This window comes from Carica papaya, chromosome 2 (genome assembly GCF_054855325.1).
Source record: "Carica papaya isolate Zhongbai chromosome 2, ASM5485532v1, whole genome shotgun sequence".
In the NCBI taxonomy this organism is placed as follows: domain Eukaryota; kingdom Viridiplantae; phylum Streptophyta; class Magnoliopsida; order Brassicales; family Caricaceae; genus Carica; species Carica papaya.
In genome coordinates this window covers 8,336,100-8,357,728 of record NC_142310.1, presented here as the reverse complement: position 1 = coordinate 8,357,728, position 21,629 = coordinate 8,336,100, and the positions used below count along the sequence as shown (strand labels likewise).

Here is a 21,629-nt window from a genome sequence, read left to right as displayed (position 1 = left end):
TAACGACCCCGGAAATTTAGAATGAAATATGTGAATTAAAAATGTTAAATGCGGAAGCGTAATAAAAATTTTGATTAACATCCCTTACACAAAAACAAAAAACGTGTTCAAAATATAAAAGAACAAACTAACTAAAAGAGATACTCGAAAATAAGAACTATAAATATAACTACAGAGTCTTTAGTCGTCCCCTTTGCCGTCTTCCTACGGAACGGGCTCGGGAACAATGTCTTCCTGATCTGAAATGGTTAAATAAAGAATAATCTACACCAGCCCAGTAAAGACATCACATTATCTCACCGCCACGGAGGTAAAGGTGGGTAGAAAATACAAAAAAGACCAATGGAGCATAATTTATAATAAACTCGTTTATTAACACAAAAATCTTTACTGTCCACTTACTTCGGTGAGATCCATAAAACAACATATGAAAGCAATAACATTATCATCATCATGAAATCATATGAACTGTATAACATAATATTTACCACGCCTTTGCATTTCAATCATTAAACAACACATTTTCCTCATTTACCAGCCTACTAGTATCCATGGGGATCCATAGGGGTCCCGCTACCCGTGAACCCTTAACATTTATAACTTGATTCCAGAGCCGTCCCCATACCCCGTCCGGTATGGGCACCAAAACCATGAACCTCAATACCCCGTCCGGTATGAGGGTGAAACGGGCCGTCCCCATACCCCGACTGATTTAGGCGCCAAAACACAGAAGGTCTCCATATCCCGTCCGGTATGAAAGACCACGTTTTTGGTAGGGTTCCCTACGGATCCAATCCGTCCACCATCTCCCAGGATATCTAGTCAGGTTGTCCACATTATCCATTTATCAATTCACGTAACCTTTTATTCCTTTTTTCCTCAGTCACTATCATCAAATCACACACAAACATGCAAACCAGTAGTTTATGCCAAACAAGACAACACACAACATCGGGTTCTCAGTTATTCAACCCATAGTCAATAAAACAGTGATATATGCACACGAAACTATGAAATGAAAACATCAGACATCATACTGCATTTAAAACTGTAAAATAGAACAACCAATAACTGACCGACAAATACACCAGACTCGGGCTCCATTAACGACCTTAAACAATTTCACACATCTATTGATTCATGAAATATCGTTTTATCATTTATTGAACTTTAATACCGTGATAGAAAATAGGATGAGGGGTCCTTACTTGTTTCGAGGTCTGAATACGGCTCTACAGTGAGCCTAGGGCCCTCGGTGGGCCGAAAAATCACGAAAAATCGAAACTTACCGGCGGCGGTGCTATCGGGTGCGGCGGCTTCTCCGGCGTGAGTCGCGTTTTGATGTTTGGCTCCGATCAACCTGTAGAGAAAAGAATGGTGATCACAGTGGTATAAAATTTGCATCAAACGGAGGCCGGGAAGGGCCTCATCGGAGGCAAAAATCGAGGAGGGACGCGACAGTGCCGCTGGGTTTCAGCTGGGTTTTCCGGCCGTTTGGCCGCTGGTTTGGCTCCGGTTCGACCATAGGCAGACTTAGCATCGAAAAACGAGCAAGGGGGAGAAAATTTACCTCGATCAATGGTCAGAAACCTCCCCGGTGCAGCGGCGGGTGGCGGCGGCCGGCTCCTCCGGCGTCTGGTTCTTCTTCTCCGGTGAGCACTGGCGGCTAGGGTTTCTTTGGTCAGGTGTGGGTGGGGGTATTTATACCCTTTGCCTTTTAATCTCAACCGTCCATCAAGATTAAATCTGGACCGTTCGATCGCAATTTAATTGGGATTAAATCTGGGTTGTCCATCGCGATGCAATCTGGACCGTCCGATCGCGCGCACGCGAATCGCCCACGTGGCCCGTCCCCTGGTCAGCGTTTCCTTGCCACACGGCGCGTCCTGGTTGGCCGGGGCTGCTGACCGGGCCGCTGACGTGGTGCTGACGTGGCACAACTTTTCTAAATTGTGGTTTGACTCCCAGTTTCCGATTTTCTTTTCAAAAACACCCACAGAATTCAAAATTTCACCCCTTTTTCCAAAAATCAATTTCAATTAAATCCAAATAATATTTTTACCCAATTTTATCATTATTATTATTTTTATTTTCATTAAATTAAATCAAAATAAATTAAATTAAATAAAAAATCAAATAAAATTCCAAAAATTACAAAATAGAATAAATAAAATAAATTGAAAGAAATAATAATAATAATAATACACTTGGGGTGTTACAACTCTCCCCCCTTAAAGAAATTTGGTCCCCCAAATTTGCTTCTCATTCTTGGTCGAACAAATGGGGATACTGGACTCTAAATTCTAATTCCAGCTCCCAAGTAGCCTCCCTGGGCGTGTGGTTCTGCCACATGACCTTTACAAATGGTATTTCCCGGTTGCAGAGTATTCTACTCTTTCGGTCCGTGATAACGACTGATACTTCTTCATAAGACAAGTCCTCTTGGAGTGGAAGCGGTTCATGAGCCAAGACATGAGAAGGGTCCGGGTTGTACTTACGTAGCATGGATACGTGGAACACGTTGTGGACTCTGGAGAGCTCTGGAGGCAGTGCTAGTCTGTAGGCAGCAGTACCAATCCTGTCTAAAATTTCAAAGGGTCCAATATACTGGGGGTTTAATTTTTCCCTCCTGCCGAACCTACTAATTCCCTTGAAAGGAGTGACCTTAAGAAATACCCGGTCGCCTTTCTCAAACGCTAGGTCTCTCCTCCAGGTATCTGCATAACTCTTCTGCTTACTCTGAGCTGTCTGAATGTTCTTCTTGATTTTAACTATCTTAGACGTGGTCTCCTCTACCAACTCCGGGCTGAACAATCTTCTATCGCCCACTTCTTCCCAGCAAATTGGTGATCTGCACGGGCGCCCATATAACGCCTCATATGGAGCCATGCCGATACTTGCTTGGTAGCTGTTGTTGTAGGCAAACTCTATCAGGGGCAGATGGTCGTCCCAATGGCCCCCGGAGTCAAGGACACAAGCTCGGAGCATATCCTCAAGCGTACGAATTGTCCTATCTGATTGTCCATCAGTCTGGGGATGGAAAGCAGTACTAAGAGATAGCTTTGTTCCCATAGCTTGCTGGAAGCTACTCCAAAACCGAGAAGTGAACCTGGAATCCCTGTCGAACACTACTGTCATTGGAACCCCATGCAATCTGACTATCTCCCGGATATACATCCTTGCCAACTTGTCCAATGAATCGGTCATCATGATGGCTAGGAAGTGGGAAGACTTGGTAAGTCAGTCAACGATTAACCATATGGCATCGTGTCCTGAACATGCCTTGGGTAACCCCGATACGAAGTCCATGGTGATATGTTCCCACTTCCACTCCGGGATCGGTAAAGGCTGAAGTAACCCACCTGGGTGCTGATGCTCTGCCTTGACCTGCTGACATACCAAACATTTATATACAAAGTTGGCTATGTCTCTCTTCATCCTATGCCACCAAAACCGGGGTCGCATGCTTTGGTACATTTTGGTGCTTCCTAGATGCATGACAAACTTCGAGCTATGGGACTCCGTCATGATGTCCCTTTTTAACTCACTGTCATCTGCGACACACACCCTGTCTTGGAAACGAAGTAGTCCATCGGCAGATATTCGGAATTCTGAGCTCCCTCCCTGTTCTGCATCATTCTTGCGGGCTATCAGGGCGGGGTCAACTGTCTGGGCTTCCCTTATTCTCTGAAACCATCAAATGGGCTAAGATACCTGCACTTTTCTTGCTGAGGGCATCTACTACCACGTTGCCCTTATCCGGATGGTATAAGATGTCACAATCATAGTCCTTAAGGAGTTCTATCCACCTTCTCTGACGCATGTTGAGATCCTTCTGAGTGAATATGTGTTTCAAACTCTTGTGATCGGTATAGATCTGAAAGGTCTCTCCGTACAAATAATGGCGCTAGGTTTTCAAGGCATGAATGATTGCGGCAAGTTCCAAATCATGGGTGGGATAGTTCTTCTCATGATTCTTTAACTGTCTGGACCCGTATGCTATAACATTTCCATGCTACATCAGGACATAACCCAGGCCCAGATAGGAGGCATCACTATAAACTGTATATCCTCCCGATCCACTCGGTAAAACTAGCACGGGTGCAGTGGTCAGCCGCTTCTTTAATTCTAAAAAATTTCTTTCGCAGTCTTCATTCCACTCAAACTTGGCATTCTTCTTTGTGAGTCGGGTTAGAGGAGCTGCTAGACTATAGAATCATTCAACGAACCTGCGGTAATAACCTGCCATTCCCAAGAAGCTACGAATTTTCTTAACTAATGTCAGCTTCTCTCAACCAAGTACCGCTTCAACATTTTCAGGATTCACTGACACCCCTTCCTTCGATATGATGTGTCCTAGGAAGGCAGTCTGCTCAAGCCAGAATCCACACTTACTCAACTTCGCATATAACCTCTTGTTTCTAAGGACCTGTAAAACTTGGGCCAGATGGTGAACATGTTCTTCTCTGCTTTTTGAGTAGACTAAGATATCATCGATGAACACGATGACAAATTGATCCAAGAACTCTCTGAAGACCCTGTTCATCAGATCCATAAAGATTGTCGGGGGATTGGTTAGCCCGAATGGCATGACCAGGAACTCATAATGTCCTACCTGGTTCGGAAGGCCGTCTTGGGGATGTCTTCTGTTCTTATCTTCACCTGGTGGTAACCTGATCGTAGGTCTATTTTAGAGAAGACTTGTGCACCCTGCAGCTGATCAAAGAGGTCATCAATCCGGGGAAGATGATACTTGTTTTTGATCGTGACCTTGTTCAATCCTCTGTAATCAATGCATAGTCTCAACGTTCCATCTCTCTTCCTTGCAAAAGTGACTCCGGCACCCCAAGGAGACACACTGTGTCTAATAAAACCACTGTCTTGCAATTCAGTGATCTGTTTCCTCAGCTCTTCCATCTCAATGCGGCTCATGCGGTAAGGAGCAACCGAAATGGGCTGGGTACCTGACTGTAGGTCTATAGTGAACTCGACTTCTCTATCCACTAGTAGACCGGACAGTTTGTCCGGAAACACATCTGGGAAGTCTCGGACTACAGGAATCTCTTGAATACAAATTTTCTTCTTGGACTTGCCTAGTCAGAGAAAACAACAAGATTAAGGCACTAGAAGTTAAGAAAACTTACCATCAAGGAATACGTACTGAATAATTTTATTAATTTGTAAATGGTTCCTCATTAGGAGGATTAAATATAACTTTCTTGTTGAAGCAATCTATGGTGGCGTGATACGCCGCTAGCCAATCTATTCCTAAGATTACATCAAAATCCCTCGTGTATAACCCTATCAGGTCTACCCTCAGTTTCCTATTTGCTATCTCCACGGCACAAGCCCTATAGATAGCTTTCCCTAGTAGTGTTTCACCCCCAACAGTAGATACAAACAATAGTGATTCAAGTTTATCAGGCGATACATTAATTTTAGAAGCAAAAGCATGTGAAACAAAAGAGTGCGATGCATCAGTGTCAAATAAAACATGAGCAACATGGTCACAGATAGTATACATACCCTGTACCACATCCGGGTCGGCGTCGGCATCCTGCTGGGTAAGGTTGTAAGCTCTGCCCTAGACAGGAGGCCTCCCTTGATTCTGGTTCCTCGGGCATTCTCTGGCATAATGCTGGGCATTGCCACAAATGCTACAAGTGTTGTTAAGGCAGTAGCAGGGTCGGTCCCCGTGATCTCTGCTGCAGTGTTGACAGATTTTCCCACGTGCTGCCCCTGGAGCCTGAGGAGGGGCCTGGATAACTGGTCTGAGCCTCTTGTTTGGTTGGGCAGGCGCAGTAGGTGCTAGCCTGCGGAACGGAGCTGAGGGTCGGGAACTCCTTCCTGGCTGAGGACGGGTGCTGAAGCTTCTTTCCACAATTTGTGCCTATGCTATGACTGCTGAATATGTCTTGAGCTCCAGTACCACCAAGTGTTGCTTGATCTCTGAACGGAGACCCGACTGAAATCTCCTGGCCTTTCGGCCCTCATCCATCAATGTCTCCGGAGAGTATCGGCCCAGCTCTAGGAACTTACTAGCATATTCATATACTATCATGTTTCCCTGAACTAGTTGAACAAACTCCGTTTCCTTTAGGTGTCGGATGTGCTCAGGGAGATACTTTGCATGGAAGGCCGCTAGGAACTGCTCCCAAGTGACTGGTGTAGGCAGGGTGGCCTGCTTGAGCTCCCACTAACGTCCTGCTTCCCCTACCAACATGAAGGAAGCAAGGGCAGCTCTCTGCTCAGGAACTGCTCCCAAGATCCTGAAAGCTCTCTCAGTCTCCGCCAGCCAGTACTGGGCCTCTTCAAAAGAGGATCCCCCTGCAAAGGTGGAGGGGTTCAGTCTCCTGTACCTCTCTATGTAGCCCGGGTCGATCAAGGAAGGAGCGGAGTCCCGTGGAGGAGGGACTGGACCCGGCTGGGGATAGACTGGGGGGTCCTGTGGTGGCACCTGCTGATATGCTGGGGGCACTGGGTCGTGCTGTGGCGGTGCCGGGTAGTACCGTGGCTGGGGCACCGGGTTGTACTGCGGTAGTGGTGCCGGGTGGTACTGTGGAGGAGCAGGCTCGTGCCGGGGTGGCTCGGGATCAGCCTGCTGTAGCGAAGGCTCAACCTGCGGTAGTGGAGGAGGGTTGGGTAACTCCCTTCTCTCCTCTCGCCCTTGCTGGGCAGCTATGAATCCTTCCATCATCTCAAATAGCCTGTCCACATCCTCCCGAAGTGAATTATCCCGGGCCGCTCGGTTTAGTGGGGGTCTTCCTCTCCTCATCTCTCTGCACCTGCATTTCATAAGGAATGATTGAGTAACGGTTTATCGGTGAATATTTCTCTAAGCATTATTGTGTAAGAGATGGGTCCGGGGAACGCGGCTCTGATACCAACTGTAACGACCCCGGAAATTTAGAATGAAATATGTGTATTAAAAATGTTAAATGCGGAAGCGTAATAAAAATTTTGATTAACATCCCTTACACAAAAACTAAAAACGTGCTCAAAATATAAAAGAACAAACTAACTAAAAGAGATACTCGAAAATAAGAACTATAAATATAACTACAGAGTCTTTAGGCGTCCCATTTGCCGTCTTCCTGCGGAACGGACTCGGGAACAATGTCTTCCTAATCTGAAATGGTTAAATAAGGAATAAGCTACACCAGCCCAGTAAAGACATCACACTATCTTACCACCACGGAGGTAAAGGTGGGTAGAAAACACAAAAAAGACCAATGGAGAATAACTTATAATAAACTCGTTTATTAACACAAAAACCTTTACTGTCCACTTACCTCGGTGAGATCCATAAAACAACATATGAAAGTAATAACATTATCATCATCATGAAATCATATGAACTGTATAACATAATAGTTACCACGCCTTTGCATTTCAATCATTAAACAACACATTTTTCCCATTTACCAGCCTACTAGTATCCATGGAGATCCATAGGAGGTCCCCGATACACGTGAACCATTAACATTAATAACTTAATTCTAAGGTCGTCCCCATACCCCGTCCGGTATGGGCACCAAAACCATGAACCTCAATACCTTGTCCGGTATGAGGGTGAAACGGGCCGTCCCCATACCCTGTCTGGTATAGGCGCCAAAACACAGAAGGTCTCCATACCCTGTCCGGTATAAGAGACCACGTTTCCGGTAGGATTCCCTACAGATCCGGTCCGTCCACCATCTCCCAGGATATCTAGTCAGGCTGTCCACATTATCCATTTATTAATTCACGTAACCTTTTATTCCTTTTTTTCTCAGTCACTATCATCAAATCACACACAAACATGCAAACCAGTAGTTTATGCCAAACAAGACAACACACAACATCGGGTTCTCAGTCATTCAACCCATAGTCAATAAAACAGTTATATATGCATACGAAACTATGAAATGAAAACATCAGACATCATACTGCATTTAAAACTGTAAAATAGAACAATCAACAACTGACCGACAAATACACCAGACTCGGGCTCCATTAGCGACCTTAAACAATTTCACACATCTATTGATTCATGAAATACCGTTTTATCATTTATTGAACTTTAATACCGTGATAGAAAATAGGGTGAGGGGTCCTTACTTGTTTCGGGGTCTGAATACGGCTCTACAGTGCGCCTACAGGCTGTCCCTAATTTTCTCTGAATTTTTTTCGGGAAACTGAAACGCACTAGTGGTACCTGCACGTGTCCCAAAAAATCCCAAATTAGACCTAGGGCCCCTTTTGGCCAATATCGCAATTCCGGTACAGTGACTCCACCGTGCTTTGGCGTCGGCGCCGCCGCTTGTAGCGGCAATTCACCTCGAGTTGGCCATTTTCGGTCGAATTCGGCCACGCTTGCATCGGTCCCTGCGATAGAACAACCCTAGGGCCCTCGGTGGGCCGAAAAATTACGAAAAACCGAAACTTACTGGCAGCAGTGCTTTCGGGTGCGGCGGCTCCTCCGGAGTGAGTCGTGTTTTAATGTTTGGCTCCGATCAACCTGTAGAGAAAAGAACGGTGATCACAGTGGTATAAAATTTGTACCAAACAGAGGCCGGGAAGGGCTTCATCGGAGGCAAAAACTGAGGAGGGACGCGGCGACGCCCCTGGGTTTCGGCTGGGTTTTTCAGCCGTTTGGCCGGTGGTTTGGCTCCAGTTTGGCCATAGGCGGACTCAGCGTCGAAAAACGAGCAAGGGGGAGAAAATTTACTTCGATCGGCGATCGAAAACCTCCCTAGTGCGGCGGCGGCCGGCTCTTCCGGCGTCTGGTTCTTCTTCTCTGGCGAGCACTAACGGCTAGGGTTTCTTTGGTCAGGTGTGGGTGGGGGTATTTATACCCTTTGCCTTTTAATCTCAATCGTCCATCAAGATTAAATCTGGACCGTTCGATCGCGATTTAATTGAGATTGAATCTAGGTCGTCCATCGCGATGCAATCTGGGCCGTCCGTGCGCGCGAGAACGGATCTGGGTTTTCCGATAGCGCGCACGCGGATCGCCCACATGGCCCGTCCCCTGGTCAGCGTTTCCTTGCCACGCGGCGCGTCCTAGTTGGTCGGGGCTGCTGACCGGGCCGCTGACGTGGCTGCTGACGTGGCACAACTTTTCTAAATTGTGATTTGACCCCCGGTTTCTAATTTTCTTTTCAAAAACACTCCCATAATTTAAATTTTCACCCATTTTTTCCAAAATCAATTTCAATTAAATAAAATTCCAAAAATTACAAAATAGAATAAATAAAATAAATTGAAAAAAAATAATAATAATAATAATACACTTGGGGTGTTACACAGCTTTTGACAATCAGTAAGTGAGCGCATTTGTTAATTCTATAGAGGGCCTCATTAAAGTCCTCACATTTATGCGGCCCAAAACGAGCCCACAACTCACTATGAATCCGGTCCAGGTAATCTCACTTCATTCTTCCTGAGCCATTGCCACCATTGATTTGCCTTTCCTTCGAGGTGGACAACGGAAATGTTCATTTTGTTGTCATGGATGGTCCCTTGGAATTCGAAAAAATGTTCAGCCTGATTAAACCACTCTGTGGGGTCATCGCCGACGAAGGTTGGGAACTCTAATTTTGCCACTTTCTAGTAGAAATTTTACCTTTTTGATTCAATACATTTAGGCTCGTCATCCCTGGTGGTTCAGCTTTAGCCGAGCTGCCTCATGGAGTTGCAAGTAGAGGCTTCGCGGCTAGACATCATCGTGTCTGTGAGGCACTGCAGATTTTCCTCGGTGAGCTGACGTTTGTCTGCCATTCCCACTTTAAACTGATTGACTGATTCTTGTAATTTGACCAAATCGTGCTCGAGGTTGTCAATGTGTTCTTTGTTCAATGCCATCCTGCTCTGATACTAATGATATGTCCGAGTCAGAGAGGTGAATAATTCTGCTTATGGTGAAAATAAAAACCAAACAATTTGCTGTTAAATCAATATGCTTTTATTCGTCAAGCATGGGTCCTTAAATACATATAAAAATTAACCAACTTTCCTACATTTACGAAAAATATAAAATTAAAAATTGAAAGCTAACAACTACAAGAGTAAAAACTGATGAGATAATATAGAGTAAAAACTGAAGAGGATTGACCAGTTCTGGTGGTGGCATGTTTGAAAGTGTTGACCGCTTCTTCTGTAACTTCTTTTATGTTTTCTGCAATTTTTCTGTTTTGTTTTTCTTCTTTGGTTTATTGTAGATATTTTGGGTTGCGCCTGGGCTTTCTGGGTTGCTCATTTATGGGCTTGTCAAAGTACCCTTCAGGTTATAATTCAAAACAAAGAGGGCAAACTGTAGCTTTAGTTAATAAGATTAATGCTTCTTCCTCTAGTTTATCCTATGTGAGAGTAAAGCCAAATAGCTCTGTTGGAAATTTCATTCAAAATCTCAACATGGGGCAATATCAACAAATGATGTGTATATTGTTCGAGCATCTCGCTTCATCGGGTTGAAGCTAATGCAAATTCAAAAGATACTATAATTTCATATCTGGATATTTATTTCTTAGTGAACTTGAATTATACTTTTAGTACAATACAGTGTGGATTATAGATTTTGGAGCTTCTATGCATGTCTATTTACATTTGTCTTTTATGGTGAACTTGATATCAGTCTTTGAAATTGTGGTAACTTTACCTAATAATAGTGTAGTTCAAATGCACTTGTTTGGTGATATTTTCCTCACTCCACGTGTAGTCTTAAAAGACACTTTTCTCATATGCACTTACTAAAAATTCGTCTATCTACATTTATATTTTTATCTAGTCATTTTGAAATTTAAAAATCCAATCACCATAAGATAATTGACAATGGTGAAAGAGACGTGAACTTGTATATTTTCACTTTGGATAGGATCTAGAATAAAAAGGTTCTGTTAATAACTAGTGTTTCTCTTCACACTCGGCATAATAGGTTCGACCATAATTCATCTAAGAGTCTTGATGTCTTGAGGTCTCAACTTTAATTGTTAAATAATGTTAATAATAGTGAGTCTTGTTATATAATATTTATGAGATCCTATATGCAGAGTCTTTTTGTTTATTTATAGAAAAGATAAATAACTTAATTTAAAATAAAAACTTTCATATATGTATTAATTAAACTAATATGCATTATATGTAATGTTAACTTATTATATAAGATTTCTGTATAAAATTTTTACAGTTACAAAAAAGAAGTTCAAATAAACTAAAAAATTACACTTACTATTAGGAAAAAATATTTTTTTTTTATTTATGAGATCCTCTTAGAGAAATATGTTAAACTTACATTAAAATATTAATTATAATAAAATTTTATTAGTGTTTTCTATATTTAAAATTAAGCAACTTTTTAGATAATTAATTTATTTTCTTCGTTTATATTATATATATATATATATATATATATGATACCCAGGACATTTAAAAACATGATATTTTTTAGAAGGAAATCATATCCTCCACGTATATTTCTTTCAATACCCCACAAGTGGAAAATGTAGATATTGAATTGTCCCATCTCCCACAAGGCACCTCATGTTTTAATCATATCTATTAATCTTTGTGTATTTTTCTGCTTAATTATCAATTTGATACGAATTATAAACTATATATAACAACATTACCCAGCAATGATTAATCACTTCTATTCTCTCTTCAATTGTCCTTGGGCTTAATTTAGCAAGTTTAGTATTTTCTTTTACATACATATATATATATATATATATGTATATTTATGTATTTAAAAAATAGTTATTTCTCAAATTAAATTGCATAATTATTGACCTCGTTCCACCCACCAACATCAATTTCTTCCTCCCACCCACCCAAAAAAAAAAAAACATATGATGGCTAGCTTTTGATAATTATAAAATTACATTAATGAATTTAGTAAAATAATCCATTATTTTGTAAATATTTTTAAACAATTAACATAATTATTTGTAGCCGTGAAATCAATATTTTTAAAAATAATCTAATAACATATTTTTATCATTAACCGAATTTTTAGTGGCCTTTAACTCTTTAAAATTAATATGATTGCTCAACAAATAACAAGCAAGTTTAATTTTAATTAATTTAAATATACCATTTTATAGCATTTAAATTACTATAAATTTTTTAGTTTATATCTCTCTATTCAATTAACCTTAGTTTATTATATTTTAAAAAATTATAATAATTTAACTTAAATTTCTTAGAAAATCAGACTATTCTTAAATAAGTGTTACCTTGCAGGCACTTAAAAATTTGAGATGTTTAAAATAAAACTATTATAAGTAAATTATTACCAATATTTTCTAAAAGTAGATACTAATTTATATTTATTTAGATACTAATTCTATTTATAATAACAAAAATTGAATCTACATAGAGTTTACATATCATTACAAAATATATCAATATTTATGAAATTTATCTTATATTGTTTAGTTTCGATATAAAATTTCATATATAATTAAAATAAAATTTGTATTTTTTTACTTGAAATAAATATTGATTGACAAATAAATTCTGTATTATTTATTGATTTGTCTCAAACATAAACTAAATATAATTTTAGGGCAGGTAAATTTAAATTAGAAAACAAAATCCAATATCTTAATAAGAAAAAAAGTCTCGACTGTAATAATTTCATAATAACTGGTTAGGGGACAACTAATAAAAAAATTATTAAATTTAATCCTAAGATAATCTTATTAATTAAGGAACAGAGGACAAGTGCCAAGTGGGTAGGCTGTCAGCACATTTTTTGGATCGACACGTGGATGCACAAAAACAAAAAATACGGAAGCATTCTGATTCGCTGCCGTCAGTACATGCTATTACCCCATCACCAACATATAAAAAAGCCGCACGTCGTCCAATAAAATATCGACACGTAGTTGAGTGGAGTTAATTCCGACAGTGACAGCTGTCAGGTCATCTGTCTTGTGGTTGTTCGTCATTACATGCTCTAAAACCAATATTAATCAACAATTTAAATCACCTATCAACTTCGGGATTATCTCTCCGCTAATCGAATACTTCAAAACTCGGATGCTCCTAACAAAAATGAATGAAATTATCTGCTATTCAGTAACTTTTAATGGTAAATTATTATCTTAATCCTCACATTAATCTTAACATAAGTAATTAAAATAAAATTTATTTTCTGTAGGTTATATAAATATAATAAAATATACCTTTGTTATGTATATTAAATTTATTGTGGGAATTAAAACTATATATTGATTTGGATATTATAGATCAAATTTTGATTTTGATTAAGCAATTCCTATAATAATATACCTAGACTCACGATCAGCAGCAAATTGGAGCCACACTTTTTACTTGAGACATGAGACATGAGACATTTCATGTAGATGCCTAGAAAATCTTTACAGGATTAATTGCCTAAGGCATCATAATTTCAAAAGAATATTTAACTACATAGTATATATATATACATATATTGTATTGCAGTAATATAAATTAGCAATTGACTGGAAAATTACCATGATAGCTTAAACATATATGATCTGTAATTTAATCAAAATCTTATCTATAGAGTGCTTTTTATATATGCGATTCTCGACTAGCCAGGAGAGACTTGATTTCTTTTGGACTTTGAAAGAAAGTTGGTACAATATATATATAAGCATCTATAAGTATATGGCATACGGTAAACCATTTTTTCCCCAATATTTTTATTTAAAATACAATTTCAATTCAAGGGGTTACACCTAACATTCATATTATTATAGCATGAGGGAAAATAATAGTAGCAACAACATAGAAGTCTTTTAATAGATAAACTCAAATTGTCTCTCATTTATTTATCTTTTTTTAAAAAAAAAAATCTATTCGCACAAAATATATTAAAATGTATAAATAATTAATCGGGATTAAGTTTGAGTTGAGCTTGGTCTATGTGTAATTCTACTTAGACATGGTGATTTTTAATGTATAATATAAACAATAAATTTGATCATTGTTTAGTAGTTTTTAACATTTTAGAAAAACACGTTATAATTCATTATCATTTAGAGAGTTTATAAAATTATGCCATGATAATAAGATGCAATAAGACTTTATATTTAATTTGAGATTACAAACATTATGAAATTTTAGCACTTATACCTTTTGTCTAGGTGATTTAAAGATAATTGTTGTAGACGATTCTTTCATCGGCATAAAAGAATTGTAGAAAATATTGATATTAATCCATTCCTTACATTAAACAATGTTATCCATGGCCTCATGTAATCTATTACCTTATATCCACATAAAAACTTATTTACACAAATTGTAACGTACTCTTCTATCATTCTTACTATTTGTTATAGGATTAGGGTTTATGGAAGATAATTGACATTTAAAAAAAGAAGAGGACAAACTCTGTTGTCTTAAAAAATTAATCAAATTGAATGTAATCAAGAATAAAGTATCTGTATCATTTTTCTCATAACTTAGTAAATGTGACATTTGGATTCCCTCGGTCAGTCGATGGAACAACCACAACGTTACGCCCAAAAATCGAACTTTACGGAGCCCTTACGAATGACCTATAATGGAGTAGACTAAACTAGCCAAGAAACAGTGTATTTGACTCCATTCGTCCATGGAGGTGAGTGGAGGAAGAATCAAAAAAGAAAAAGGTATTGCTTCTAATAGTTGCTCGTTCATAAATTCACTCGACCACTTCTTAGTCTTGCTACACTACACTACACGACACGAGTCTAGGGTGAAGTTGAAGCAGACACGGTCAAGTGAAGTCGACTTCACAAGTGATTCTACATACCATATAAAAAAAGAAAAGAGACGGTCTCGCCCAGGTGGCTCTCCCGAAAGATAAGGGCTTCAAACTCAAACAAAGAACGTTCTTCTCCAAGGCATGAGTCAAAGAAAATGTTGTATGTATATAATGAAAGACCCATCGATAAGCTAAGGCTACGACTTGAAGGAAGGCTAGAAGAATTACAGAACCACGCCCACTAGAGCTAAAAGGAGACCGAAGGCACTTGCGGGAAAGAACCTCCATCCAGGTAATCCATATGGTGAAAGATGAGAAAGACAGATAGCTTAAAACTGGAAGAAATCGAGTCCAACCACACAACGACCGACGGACTGCTCAGGATTAGGCACCTATCATTTGAAATTTTTAAAACCACATTTCTTTCTTTTTCTAAAAGATTGTGACTCTGAAACAATAATCAACTGATTGATGAATATGAAAGAAGTCATGAATAAATAATTCAAAATTAAAGATATGGGAAATCTAAAGTATTTTTTAGCTATTGAAGAGTCCAAGTCAAAAGGAAGGGTTCACATCTACAAGAGGAAAAATACACTTGATTTGCTACAGGATACCATAAACCTAGAAGGAAAATTCTTAAAGGTTTCGTTAGATCAGAATGTTGAAGTTATTAAAAGAAGATGATGAACTTATCACTAATCTAATTATGTAGAGAAGATTCATTGGGAGATTAATGTTTTTAATCCTAACAAGACCATATATAACCTACTCTATACTACTCTTAAGCCAGTTCATGGAGAAACCCACGGATAAGCTTCTAAATGCAGCATATAAGGTACTTAGGTATATTAAAGGAGCTCATGGATAAGGATTATTCCGTTCTAGCCAATTAAAGTTAAAATTGAACACCTATAGTGATAGTGATTGGGCAAGATGTTTGGACACAAAAAGATCCATCATAGGATATTACTTTTACTTGGTGCCTCTTTAATCTCCTAAAAATCCAAAAGCAACAAATAATCTAAAAGTCATCAGTTGAAATAGAATGCAGAACAATGACAAATGTGTGTTGTGAGTTGACATGAATAAAACATATACTGGCTACTTTTAGGATTAACAGTTAGGGAGCTGCAGTGTTACACTGTGATAATAAGGTTGTAATACATATATAGCCAATCTGGTATTTCATGAAAGAACAAAGTATATTGAGCTTGACTATCACCTAATGGTAGAGAAGATTCAAGAAGGGAGCATCATTAGAAGACATGTAAGAAGTAAACAATAACTTGCAAATATATTCATTGAAGCATTATCAAGTAGATTACTTAGCAAACATATGATCCAGAAGGGAGAAGAAAATATCTACTCTTTATCTTGAGGGGAGATGTTAAGAGGGCTGACGAGCATCCAACCTGATCACTTAAGCCCATAAGTAGTGAAGAGATGGTTGCGTGTGATAGAATTAGTTTGACATGAGAAATTTTTACGTGTGTGTATATATATGTACAGGTGTATTAGGTTAATAATGTGTAATACCCTAGTTGGGTACAAAAGAAAAAAAATCTATATATAATTAATTAAAAATAAAAAGAAATAGAGGAGAAAAAAAGAAAAAAAAAGAATAACCTAGAGGCGTACATGCCTCTAAAAGCAAAAAGAAGAGGTCCAGTCATAAGTACATATATATATGTGTGTGTATATATATAATTAGATAAAATAAAATAAAAACAAAAGAATAAAGAAAAGAAGAACTCAGAGGCACACTCTGGGAGTAGCAGAAGGAATCACGTGGTCGTATATAATATATATATGTAATTAAATAATAGAAAAAGAAAAAAATAATAGAGAGAGAAAAGAAAAGGTCGAACGGCTGGAAGAGAGAGGGAGGAGTGAGAGAGGAAAAGAACTAAGTTCGAGCGGGTGAGAGAGGAGGTTGAGCTAAGTGAGGGTCGGGCTGAGAGGGAGAAGAGAACACCACAAGAGAGAGAGAGAGAGAGAGAGAGACAAGCAAGGAAAACTAGAAGAAGAGAAGGAAACGTGACCGAAGAGGAAGAAGGAGGTGTCGTAGAGGTAAAAAACCGAAGGAAGGAAATGAAAAAGGGAGTCACGATCGAAGGAGAAAGAAAGAGGAGAGCAATCATCGTTGGTTAGAGAGAGAAAAAAAGAGAGAAAAAAAAGAAGAAGAAAGGAAAAAAGAAGAAGAATAAGAGGAAGAATGAAGAAGAAGAATAAGAAGAAAGAAACAAAAAAGGAAGAAAAGAAGAAAGAAAAAAAGAAGAGAAGAAAAAGAAGAAAAAGAGAAAATGGAAAGAGAAGAAGAGGAGAGGGAAAAGCCATAAGGAAGAGGAAGGAAAAAGAAAAAAAAGAAGAAAAAAAAGAGAGAAGAAAAAGAGAAGGAAGATAAAATGGAAGTGTGGCGACCAAATATGATGTTGGTGTGCCATATGCGACAATGTGTGCTGATTTGATCATTAACGTGTGACATATTCGATGACACAAGTGTGATGGCACGTGGTGACATTGGCGATCGAGATCACGTGTCCCAAGGTAAAATTCTCATTATTTCACGTAATTTAGTTTCCAAAATTATTCATAACTTAATAAATGTATTTTCTATTATGAGAAAAATTATCCAAACAGTATTCAAATTTCAGAGAGGACTATAGACTAATATAGAAAGGATTTCCAAATCTTTCTCGATCACACCATATGTAAGAATTATATATATTCGGTACTGAGACATAAATTATATGTTAATGTCAATGTATATATGTATAGTGCATTATATGTGAATGTTTAAATGTATGTGTAATATAATATAAATATAATTAGTATGTCTAATTTGTATTTGTGTGTATTTATATAGTATACATATATCTATATTATTACATTTGTGTGTGTATATATATAAAAATATACGATAGATGAGATATGAATTGATAATAATAAAATTGATAAGGACAGAACTAATAAAATAAATATGTGAATAAATATATATATATGGTATATTGTGTATGATTGTATGTATGTGTTTAAATATGAATGTGTGTATATATATCAGTAGAGATTGTGCATGTATAAATATAAATACATATTCAGTGTGAGACATGTAATGAGAGTACATGTCTGTATTGTAATATATATCTATGTACATATGTTATGCATGTGAAATGTATAACCAGTATGTATACATGTCAGATTTGGATACACTGGACTTGCTGTGTGATTTAGTGCACATATACAATGCACTGTACATGCTGTGTAATTTTGTACAGTTGTCCGAGAAATCTGAGCATCTTGTGCTTGCTATGTGATTTGGTATATGATGATTCATAAAGTGGATTAAAATATATGGTTTCCATGTGCGTGATGATATCTTGTATTTTTTGTGTGTGTGTTTGTACTTCATTGTACGTAAAAATTTAGATCTTAAGTATGAAATAAGTGAATTAGGAATGAGAGAGATTTGAAAAGAGCGTGGAGTGTAAAGACCCTGGATACTTATTTGTTTAGTTTGAATCGAGGAGGAGAAGGTACGTGTGTGGCTAAAGTTCAGCAGGTATGGTGAACCTGCACATGGATAATGTTTGAAAGCTAATCTAGACGTGAATATATATTTGTGAGTGTGGGTCACCTAGCAAATGTAACTATTGTGGCCAATGTGAGATTGTGTGTCTTATCCATGTGATAAGAGGATCTTTTTCACCTCTCATCGATGATGATATAAACGACATCGCGTGATGAAACCTTAAATATGATATTCCGAGTGTAAATGTGATTTGAAATAAGAACAATAATTAGGTTAAAAGAGTGAGGATTAAAATATACTTTGTGTGATGATTTGTTTATTGCTTATTTCGAATGTGATGTTTATTTGACATTTTTTTATGATAAATATTATTGCGTTTTATATATTGCATGAATTTAAGTATGTAAGTCTCCATTATAGAATCTTTTTTCTTTCTGAGCTCGTGAAGCTCACCCCAATTCACCTCTCATTCAGTTTATAAGAGATGAGAAACAAGTTCAAGATTAATGGAAGATGACAAGAAAAACTTTGTTAGTTTTTATTTTAATATTGTAAATTAATTTAGATGCCTCAATTATTTGTAAACAAATAATTATCCTATCATAAGGGATATGTATTAAAGTGTAATTCCGCTACATACTTAATATTTATTTGTTCCACTAGCTGAAAATGTTGTGCTAACGTTTGTACCCACCAAAATTAGGGTTCAAGCTATTACAAGTGGTATCAGAACAAATGTTCCTCGGAACCAACCCTTGTGACATAAGGCATAAGAACTTTATAAGGCCTAAGACTTATAGAACTTAAAAAAATGACCCTTAAGAGATACTTTGAACATTCTCTGAAACGTTTTTCAGAATATTGTTCTTTTATTTTTCAATATGAAAAATAAAAGAACAATATTCTATAAGCCTAACGTTAGGAACCATATAGATTACTTTCTGGAAAACTTATAACTCAATGAATTAGAGGTTTATCCTGAAGGTAACAGACGATGATATATAACCAACCACCATCGTCGAATTTCATATGTGTTAAGAAAAATCATCAGAGCCTTAACCTTTTATTGACCTATTAACCCTATAGAGTCAAATGACTGCAACAAAGTTCTTCGAAAAAAAAAAACATCTAATTTCCTTTAAGATAAGAAAATAGTTCCTTGGGAGGGGGGGGGGGGGGGGGGGGGGGTCTCCCAATTGTGAGAAAATTTCCCATGAGCGAGAAACACTTTTCCATTTAGAGCCAATGCCCTAATTGGGAGAAAAATTTTCATCTAGGTGGAAGTCCCCAAAGTGGCATCAGAAATCCCTTAAATGAGTGTTTCCCGAACAATAAGAATCCCTTAAAAGAAAGAAAATTCCTGCGTGTGAGAAATTTTCTTATGTAGCAGGAAGATTCCTTAGTTTAAAAAAAATCTTAGTAGGGAGATTTCCTGAATGATGCTAACATTCCTTAAATAAGATAAATCTCTTAGTTGGAAAGAAAATTCCTCGAGTGAGAAAATTTTTTAATAGGGAGAAATTCTTAAAATGAGAGGAGCTCCAAATAGATACACTCCCTATAACAAACCCTAGATTTGATAGGAACCAAATAATGATTTAATTTTCTAAGAATTCTCCTTGCGTCCCTCTAAGAAAACAAATACCCTAATTATTCCAAAATTCTTTTCCAATTTCGTTTAGAGACTTCAGTAGTGGTTCCAAATCCAAGGAAAACAAATAACCATTTCCTTAGAAAATAAATTGTCATTCTAGGAACTAAAATAAAATAATACCTAACTAAAATCCTTTTTTCTAAGAGTTCTAGTGCTCGTAGGAAAATTCCATATGTGAGAGGTATGGTCGTAAGAGTTGTCCTCACATTCAACTATTTAGAAAATTTTCAACATGTTTCTTATCAAAGTAGCACAACATAAGTGTGATGAACCACAATCACCACACCTAGGTGATTTTTCTCTTTAAACCAAAAAGAGTAAATTGATAGTATGAGAAAATGGTGACTCGTATCTTAAGACTATACTTTACAGTAATCACATAATTCTTGGAAACTTGGAGTATACTCACAAGAATTAGAACTAAACGTAATTACTTGCAACAAAACTAATGATTGAATATGCTATTAAAAGAATTCATAATCACCTCTAAAAGTAATCATTGATTTCGTAACACTCTAAGCTCATTTCAAACAATCACACTTTAATTGTTAGAAGTTAGAAAATCAATGAATTAAGTTAGACACTTGAAACTTAAGAATTAATATGGCTTTAAATGAAATAATATTTCTCTAACTATATTTACTGTTTTTAAGAAAATATAAATAAAGCACCATCTCATTTAAATTCTTAAATAGAGAAGCGCACCCTAAAAGCTAGTCCAGCGAAATGCAATTGAAAAGATGTGAGTACAATTTCACCAAAAGTGTTTCCGCCCAATGGAAATGCTATAACATTGCCATTTGATTGGAACACAAGTTCTTAAATGACCGTGCTTATGAAATTAAATTCCAAAGAGAAAGAAAACCAAGCCTCTAAAGATGTGTTCTGATCACGAAATCACTATCATGATAAATTTTAGAAAATAAGCTCCCTTACACTAAAAAAAAAAAATAAAAATAATTGGGTAAAAAAAAACACCCTTACACCTACAAACCTTCACCAGTAAGAAATTGAAAAAAAGAAGAAGCTAAAATGATTCCAATAAAAGAAAATGTTATGATCACTCCAATCTGTTGACAAAAATGTCAACATAATACATGGATGGTTACTTCAGGGTTCTCGCAAATGAAAATTTAGAGGACCAAAATTCTAGAAGGAGAGGAGATTCCCACAAGAGAGAATTTTCTCAAGTAGAAAGATAAGTGATTACAATTCCTTGATGTGCAATTTGGAGGACCAAATTTTTTTAACGAGAGGAGATTTGTAATACCCTACTAGGAACAAAAGAAAAAAAAAATCTATATATGATTAAGTTAAAATAAAAACAAAAAGAGGAGAAAAAAAAACAAAAAAAAAAGAATAACTCAGAGGCATACATGTCTTTGGAAGCAAAAAGAAGAGATCCAGTCAATGTACATATATATGTGTGTGTGTATATGTGTGTGTGTGTGTATAATTATATAAAATTAAATAAAAGAAAAAAAGAGAATAAAGAAAAGAAGAACTCAGAGGCACACTCTGGGAGCAGAAGAAGGAAACACGTGATCGTATATAATATATATGTAACTAAATACTATAAAAAGAAAAAAATAGAGAGAGAAAAAAGAGGGTCGAGCGGTTGGAAAAGAGAGGTGAGAGAGGATGCCGAGTTAAGTGAGGGTAGGGCCGAGAGGGAGAAGAGAACACTGCAAGAGAGAGAGACGAGCACGGAAAACCAGAAGGAG

General features: G+C 37.3%; 1 long non-coding RNA gene across 1 annotated transcript; it reads left to right on the top strand.

The window, feature by feature from the left end:
• The first annotated feature begins 9,470 nt into the window (after positions 1-9,470).
• On the top strand, positions 9,471-9,935 carry LOC148268737 (uncharacterized). The gene is made up of 2 exons (XR_015816715.1): positions 9,471-9,565; positions 9,653-9,935. It is a non-coding gene; the product is annotated as an uncharacterized LOC148268737 (long non-coding RNA).
• Positions 9,936-21,629: the final 11,694 nt, after the last annotated feature.